We start from the raw sequence: 8,990 nt of genomic DNA on the forward strand, positions 1-8,990 counted from the left end.
CTCCCAAAGTACTGGGATTACAGGCGTGAGCCACTGTGTCCAGCCGGGGTTGTTCAGTTTAAAGGAAGGGACACAGAAACCTCCACAGCTCCCCATCTCTAACAGGCAATCGGAGGGGCACCTGTGGCCCCTGCACAGTCCTCCTTGCCCATGATGTTTCTTCTGAGCAGAACCCTCCAGAGGCCCACAGGGCCTTCCTGTGACCCACACCCCCAGTGCTGCATGCTGACATCTGACTGCAGCCAGGGGGAGGGCAGGAGTGGCAGCCTAGCCCCGCCTGGTATCATGGTCCCTGTTTGTTTCCAGAAGGTGCAGCATGCAACTCCTGAAGGCAAGAGGCCCACGAAGGCATTCAGGGCAACTTGAGAGACTTCTCCCACTGCTTGGCCAGGCTGTGGGGCTGAGGGCAGCGGTAGGGAATGCTGACAAACCCAAGAAGTAGATCTGGGTTCAGACAAGAAAGGCCTGCTCAGGCTCCCTGGGGCCCAGCCAACCAGAACCACATCTGCACTCATGAACAGCCTCTTTATTTCTCAGCCAGGGCCTACCCAAGGCTGAGCCACCTCTCATCCACTTCTGCAAGCCCTCTGGCCCCCAGTGCACCAATGGATTTGAGGGGCTCCATGACTGGTTGGCCCTGTGCTGCAGGTTCAGTGGTATAGAGTGCTATCCCAGCCCCCAGAGCTGTGGCTGGGAGTCAGTCCCTGGGGAGTCAGGTCTCTGTCACTATGACCTGATGTGATTCCACCAGGGAGCTGGGCTCCCCACCCCATGACAAGTTGATGCAGGCCTCACAGAACAGAAGAGGGGCCCTCCCTGTACTTGTGAATGTGCTCCTGAGGCTGGAAGGGTGAGGTGGAGTAGAAGGCATGGGACCCTCACTCTGTACTGAAGGGGCTAGGAGCTGAGATTGGTGCCCTGTCTTCCTGGGTTCAAATCCTGCTTCTGCTACTTCTTAGCTGTGCTGCCTTAGGCAAGTCACTTCATCTCTCTGGGGCTCAGTTTACACAGATATAAAAAATGAAGGCGGGCGCGGTGGCTCACGCCTGTAATCCTAGCACCTTGGGAGGCCAAGGCGGGCAGATCATCAGGTCAGGAGATCGAGACCATCCTGGCTAACACAGTGAAAACCCATCTCTACTAAAAATACAAAAAATTAGCCGGGTGTGGTGCCTGTAGTCCCAGCTCCTCAGGAGGCTGAGGCAGGAGAATGGCGTGAACCCGGGAGGCAGAACTTGCAGAGAGCCTAGATTGCACCACTGCACTCCAGCCTGGGTGACAGAGCGAGACTCCGTCTCAAAAAAAAAAAAAAAAAAAAAAAGAGGATAAGGCCAAGCAAGGTAGCTTCCGCCTGTAATCCCAGCACTTTGGGAGGCCGAGGTGGGAGGATTGCTTGAGCCCAGGAGTTCAAGGCCAGCCAAGCAACATAGCAAGACCCCATCTCCCCCTGGCAAAAAAATAATAATAATAATAATTAACTGGGTATGGTAGTGGCATGTGCCTGTGGTCCCAGCTCAGGAGACTGAGATGGGAGGATCATTGAGCCCAGGAAGTTAAGGCTGCAGTGAGCCATGATCACACCACTGTACACCAGCCAGAGCAACAGAGTAAGATCCTGTCTCAAAAAAAAAAAAAAAAAAAAAAAAAAATGAGGATGGCCAGGCGTGGTGGCTCACATCTGTAATCCCAACACTTTGGGAGGCCAAGGTGGGTGGATTACCTGAGGTAGGAGTTCAAGACCAGCTTGGCCAACATGGCGAGTACCCATCTCTACTAAACATACAAAAATTAGCCGGGCATGGTGGCGCACGCCTGTAGTCCCAACTACTCTGGAGGCTAAGGCAGGAGAATCACTTGAAGCCAGGAGGTGGAGTTGCAGTGAGCTGAGATTATGCCACTGCCCTCCAGCCTGGGTAACAGAGGAAGACTCTGTCTCAAAAAAAAACAAAACAAAACGGGGGGGCCCTTTCCTGTTAGGGGAGAGCTGCGCGAGGTCAAGGTCTTGGACGCTGTTTCTCGTTTTCATCAAATAGACAAAACAGCCCTGCTGCAAAGATGGTCAACGTACCTAAAACTCGAAGCGCCTTCTGTAAGAAGTGTGGTAAGCATCAGCCTCACAAAGTGACACAGTATAGGAAGGGCAAGGATTCCTTGTATGCCCAGGGAAAGAGGCGCTATGATCGGAAGGAGAGTGGCTATGGTGGATAGACAAAGCCAATTTTCCGGAACAAGGCTAAGACCACAAAGAAGATTGTGCTAAGGCTGGAATGTGTTGAGCCTACCTGCAGATCCAAGAGGATGCTGGCCATTAAGAGATGCAAGCATTTTAAACTGAAAGGAGATAAGAGAAAGGGCCAAGTGATCCAGTTCTAAACTTTGGGAAATTTTTCTTTTAATTTGAAAAGAAAATGTTGAAGCCATAGAAAAATTACCTGTAGGAAAATAATTACAGTGATATTCTTTAAAAAAAAAAAAGAGGATAACCATTAACCACATCATGGGATAATCAGGCAGATCAACTACTGTGAGTGTGAAGAACGCAGTGCAGAATGGGCACAGCAATGCCCAGTGCTTCTAGAGAAAGTAAGCCTAAGGGGTGGGGAAGGATCCCAGCTGGGCCATGCAGCCTGGAGTACACATGCGTGTTGGGGACTGTCTGGCCTGGAATAACCAAGAGAGCCCCCCAGAGTATAGGCCTGCCTGGGGCATTCACTGTCCCTCCCAGCCACCCCAAGCCTGAAGGTTTCACCCCTCCCACCCCCGTTGCCTTTCCAACCCTCCTACCCACCCCCCATGCCTGTGGACAAGTCTAGGGCTGTTGACTGGGATCCCAATGCCATGCCCCAAATGGAGACTTCCTGGCCCAGCAGGACTCACAGGAACTTAGAGGACCAAGGAGAAAAAACTGTTGCTCTCATGCACACATGCACATGTGAGCACATGCGTGTACACACAGAAGGGCACAGAACCAGCCAGGCACACACATGCAACCATGGCCAGCAACCAACCTTCCTTCCTTCCCTCCCTCCCTCCCCACTTCCCTCCTTCCCTTCCTCTCTCCCTCCCCTTTCCTTCCTTCCTTCCCTCCCCTTCTCCTCCCTCCCCCACCTTCCTTCCTTCCCTCCTTCCTCCTCCCTTTCTCCATCTCCCCCTCAGTCCCTCCTACTTCCTTCCGCACCTTCTCTTCTACCCCTTCCCCCATCCCCACTTCCTTCCTTCAGACCACTCTGCCTGGCTTACTATGCCAGAGTGTGCATAACCTCTGTGGTATCCACAGGGTACCTAGAAATGCCCCCAACCTCTCCTTCTGGGTCCAGAATAAGCAGATGCCTTGGGGGTAGTATTGGGGTGGGGGTATTTAGTCACCCCTGCTCCCTCTTAGCCTCCAGTCCTGTCCGTGGCACCCACTGCTTTGGGGTTTCTATTTATACCCAGTTCTTTCACCAGACTAGCAAAGGCAAGTTTGCATCCTGGTTGCACCCCAGCCTAACTCTGTGACCTCAGGCAAATCATTGGACATGGCTGGCCCCAGTTTTCTCACCTCTAAAATGGGGCTGTCATGCCTTTTTTTCTTTTTTCTTTAGAGACAGGGTCTCATTCTGTCACCCACGTTGGAGTGTGGTGGTGCCATCATGGCTCACTGCAGCCTTGAACTCCTGGGCTCAAGTGATACTCCCACTTCAGCCTCCCAAGTAGCTGAAACTATAGGCATGTGCCACCACACCTGGCTAATTTTTAAAAATTTTTTGTAGAGACAAGGTCTCGCTCTGTTGCCCAGGCTGATTTTGAACTCCTAGTGTCATGCCTTTCTTACTGGGTGTGGAGGGAAAGATCTTGAATGAAACGCAACTAGCACAGTGCTTGTCTGCTTACTCGCTCTCAACCTCCAAGGACAGAGCTGGCCTTCCTCTCTGGGGACAAGTGCCCCTGGACAACACCTAGGGGTGGCTGAATGCACAGATTGCTCAGCTAGTTCCCCTCCCTCCTCTTTAGCACAGAAGAGGAGGTATTGGATGGGCCACCCCCACTCAAATTAGTTTCATCACTTACTGCCTGAGACCTCCCCTGCAGAGTGATCCCTGTTGGGCACCCACCTCCCTCCCACTCCATCTATCCTCTACCTGCCCAACTCCTGCATCTGCAAGGCCTGGAGGGTCTCTTGCTCCCTGTCCCCGTTTTCCCATCTTTCTCCTGTACCCCACCTGCCTTCTCTTTCACAATCCCCTCGCCTGCCAGGATGTGGCTCCCATGTGAGCCTGTGGTCCACAAGCCTACCCAGTTCCCTTCATCCCCTTTTCTGCTTTCAGGTCCCCAGCCCAGGCTGCCTCCGGCCCACCCCCACCAAGCTTGAAGACTAGCACAATTCAGACAGGACTTGTGTCCCAGCTGCCCTGGGCCCCTCAGTTTCCTCATCTGTAATTTAAGAATAAAAATACCGTAAGCGGTGGCTCACGCCTATAATCCCAGCACTTTGGGAGGCCAAGGTGGGCGGATCACGAGGTCGGGAGATCGAGACCATCCTAGCTAACACGTTGAAACCCTGTCTTTAAAAAAAAAAAAAAAAAAAAAAAAATTAGCCGGACGTGATGGCAGGTGCCCGTTGTCCCAGCTACTCAGGAGGCTGAGGCAGGAGAATGACGTGAACCCAGGAGGCAGAGGTTGCAGTGAGCTGAGATCGCACCACTGTACTCCAGCCTGGGTGACAGAGCAAGATTCCGTCTCAAAATAAATAAATAAATAATAAATAAATAAGAACAAAAATACCATTCGGGTGTGGTGGTTCATGCCTATAATTCCAGCACTTTGGGAGGCAGGAGGACTCCTTGAACCCAGGAGTTCAAGACCAACCCGGGCAATATAGTGAGGCCCTATCTGTACAAAAATTTTAAAAATTACCTGGTGTGGTGGCACACACCTGTGGTCCCAGCTATTCAGGAGGCTGAAGTGGGAGGATCACTTGAGCCTGGGAAGTCAAGGCTACAGAGAACTGTGATCATGCTACTGCACTCCAGTCTGGGCGACAGGGCAAGACCCTGTCTCAAAAAAACAAAAACAAAACCTACGTTTTGGTATATTGTAAGAGTAAATTAGAAAACCTATGTATCAGCCAGGTGCAGTGGTTCATACCTATAATCTCAGCACTTTGGGAGGCCAAGGTGGGTGGATCACCTGAGGTCAGGAGATCGAGACCAGCCTGACTAACATGGTGAAACCCCCTCTCTACTAAAAATACAAAAATTAGCTGGGCGTGGTAGCGGGCACCTGTAATCCTAGCTACTTGGGAGGCTGAAGCAGGGGAATCTCTTGAACCCAGGAGGCGGAGGTTGCAGTGAGCCGAGATCATGCTGTTGCACTCCAGCCTGAATGCAATGAAGAAAAAAAAAAGAAAAAGAAAACCTATGTATCTGGCATACAGGTCAATATAAACAACAGGAAAGGATGGATAAATAAATGAACTAGACCTAGAGTCTGCTCCCCCATTACAATGTCCCTATAAGGCCCCACTTACAGAGGTAGGCTGGCTGGGGGAGGTCAGACGAGGGTGGCTCAGAAAGAGGAAAGAGGCTGACTCAGGTGTCAGGATGAGACCTTGGAAGGCCCAGCAGGGCTTTCTCTGACTCAGGAAGTCTAGAGCAGTAGCCCAGGGCCTGCCCTGTGCCTGGGACCCAAGGTCCTTAGCTTTCAGCAGAGGATCCACGCAGGCCCACTGCCAACCCAAAGGCACCACTCTGCAGACAGAGCCCTGGTCCAGGACACCTGACTTGGGAGGAGAGCATGTACTGGATTTCAGGAGCTAGATGCTACTCTGGCTGGACATCCTGTGACTGGCAGGAACCCGGCACCCCTAGTGACTCTGAGGATGGCAAAGGGGCCTATGTTTCTCCAGGTCAACTCCCCACTCAGCAACTTGCCCAGTGTCCATGGCCTCCAGGCCCACTCCTCTCTAGGCTTCATGCCCCCTCGCCCCTTAGCTCAGCACTGACGGTCATAAAGCAGGGTTGATGTTAGGCTTTGATCAAAGGTCAGGAGATTGAGAAGAATGACATCCCAGCTCAGCACAAGCAATGGGGACGATTAAACAGTAGCCGTCCTTGTTTGAAAACCCATCAGAGCTGTTTCCTGTGCTGCTACACCCCACTCAGGTCACAGCTTGCTGACGCCTTCTTGGGTTTCTACCCACCCCCATCCCTGTTTGAAACGCCTGTTCTTTTATTCTTATTTGTGACAATGTAGCCCTCCTCCCCTGCCTCTGCAAATCAGATGTCTCCATTTTGGAGCCCGCTCAGGCAGCTTGCTAAACTAGGGGCAACTATCAATGCAGGCTGCAACTTTCAGCTATAGTTTATCTTTGAAAACAAGCTGCACCCATTCTTACATAGTATGCCCTTGTCCACCCACACAGACACATGGACAAAGGATGGTAGAATGATTTATTCTTCTGGAATTTTTTTCTTCTTCCTCATGCATTTGGTCACTTTCCCATCTCATGTTTAATTTGTTAAAGCCAAACTCAGACACATTTTGGATCATGAACACCTGTCACAGGTTTATCATAAGTTGGGAACAAGTTTAGGAAAACAAAAGGGAACAAGTTTAGGAAAACAAAACACAATCGAGTCCTCCAGCATTGTGGGAGAAGCCGCGTCATGCAGTGATTTGGAGCATGAATACTAAGCCAGATGGCCAGGGTTGCAATCCTGGTTTTGCCTCTTTTTTTTTTTTTTTTTTTTTTTGAGACGGAGTCTCGCTCTGTCGCCCAGGCTGGAGTGCAGTGGCCGGATCTCAGCTCACTGCAAGCTCCGCCTCCCGGGTTTACGCCATTCTCCTGCCTCAGCCTCCCGAGTAGCTGGGACTACAGGCGCCCGCCACCTCGCCCGGCTAGTTTTTTTGTATTTTTTAGTAGAGACGGGGTTTCACCGTATTAGCCAGGATGGTCTTGATCTCCTGACCTCGTGATCCGCCCGTCTCGGCCTCCCAAAGTGCTGGGATTACAGGCTTGAGCCACCGCGCCCGTCCGGTTTTGCCTCTTTGTAGCTGTGTGACCTTGAGCAAATTTACTTAACCTGTCTGTGCCTCAGCTTCTCACTTGTGAACAGCAGATAATAATAGCAGTCACTTCACGGGTTTGTTGTGCATGAAATCCAATTTAATCCAAATTACATGAATTAATTTTAATTTTAATTTTTGTAGGGGGAGTGTCTTGCTGTGTTGCCCAGGCTGGTCTTAAACTCCCAACCTCAAATGATCCTCCCACCTCAGCCTCCCAAGTAGCTGGGATTACAGGTGCATGCAACCACACCCAGCTAAATCTTTTATGTTTTGTACAGACAGGTTCTCAGTATGTTGCCCAGGCTGGTCTCAAACTCCTGGGCTCAAGCAATTCTTCCATCTCAGCCTCCCGAGTAGCTGGGATTACAGACATGAGCCACTGCACCCAGCCTTAAATGAATTAATACATGTAAGATCCAGCCAGGCGCGGTGGCTCATGCCTGTAATCCCAGCACTTTGGGAGGCCAAGGAGGGCGGATCATGAGGTCAGGAGATTGAGACCATCCTGGCTAACATGGTGAAACCCTGTCTCTACTAAAAATACAAAAAATTAGCCGGGCGTGGTGGTAGGCGCCTGTAGTCCCAGCTACTCGGGAGGCTGAGGCAGGAGAATGGCGTGAACCTGGGAGGTGGAGCTTGCAGTGAGCTGAGATTGCGCCACTGCACTCCAGCCTGGGGGACAGAGGCTCTATCTCAAAACAAAACAAAACAAAACAAAACAAACCTGTAAGATCCCAAAGCAGGGCCTAGCACACAATAAGCATGATAAGAGTGCTGGCTGTTATGAGCAAGTTTATATAGGAGAAGAAGAGGAATGCTAGATAAGGTTGTTTAACTATGTACAGGTCTGGTTAGCTTTACAGGACTGTAAAGCTGTCACATTCGTATCAGCTGCAGGGGTTAAACCTGGGTCACACCAACCCAGACCATCCCTCTAAATTGCTAAGTATGGGCTGTTTATCAGAAATACCAGCTAAAGTTTGTTATTTTGTTTTATTTTTTCAGGGGCCTCGGGGTAGCTTTGTTTCTCAGACCTCAGCCTGTATCCCTGAATGATTATCAGGAAAATGTTTTAATCCAGCAAGGCCTGGGGAATGGGAGATGGCAGAGAGGATGGGAAGGCAGGGGAGCCTGTTCCACCACAGCCAGATGGTGCTTGGCAGAGCAGGAAGAGGACTCTGTGGCCACTAAGCCAGGAGGTGCTGGGCAGTGAGGCCCAGAACACATCTGTGGTCCTGGGCATGGGAACAGCACTCGGTGCAGTCATAGTTCCTGGCTGCTGGCCACACTGTCTTCTGAATCCTTGGCCCACATGGAGCTCCCTCCTTGAGTTCTCAGAGCCCTGGCCAGCCCCAGAACCCTCTGCCCAGCTTTCTGCTGGCCTGACTGTCCTGTGGAGGAGGGGAAGCAGGACTGCAGGAGGATGTGGCCAAACCAAGTTGGAAGCCAAGAGGTGCTTGGCAGCTTCCCGAGGGCTGGCACTGTGCCCCCTCCTCTTCCACTCCCCACTGCCCACGCTGCTCAGGACTTGACACAAGAGCATTCAGTTAATAGAGATGTGGTGGTGTTGCTTGGGAAAAGCCAACCCAAAGATACAAGGTCACCTGACATTTAGCAGTGCTATTCAATGGAAATAAAACATGAGCCACGTATGTTATCTGAAATTTTCTAGCAGACGGTAAGGAGAAACAGATGAAATCAATTTTAGCAATATATTTAAGAGAACCCAATTTATCTAATGGAACCCTATGTTACCATCTCAATATGTAATCATATACAAAATTATTAAGATATTTCACATTCTTTTGTTTCATGCTAAGCCTCCTAAATCCTGTGTATACATTACACTTACCACCCATATCAATACATACTAGTCCCTGCAGGAGAGGAAAAAAGTTTTCCTCTGCAATCTTTTATTCTGTGATTGGAGTTTTTGAATT

The 8,990-nt window shown here is 50.6% G+C and overlaps 1 pseudogene; it reads left to right on the forward strand.

The window, feature by feature from the left end:
- Nucleotides 1-1,987: 1,987 nt before the first annotated feature.
- Nucleotides 1,988-2,458, forward strand: LOC111529662 (annotated as a pseudogene).
- The last annotated feature ends 6,532 nt before the right edge of the window (nucleotides 2,459-8,990 follow it).

The sequence above is a fragment of the Piliocolobus tephrosceles genome, chromosome 6 (assembly GCF_002776525.5).
Source record: "Piliocolobus tephrosceles isolate RC106 chromosome 6, ASM277652v3, whole genome shotgun sequence".
Classification (NCBI taxonomy): domain Eukaryota; kingdom Metazoa; phylum Chordata; class Mammalia; order Primates; family Cercopithecidae; genus Piliocolobus; species Piliocolobus tephrosceles.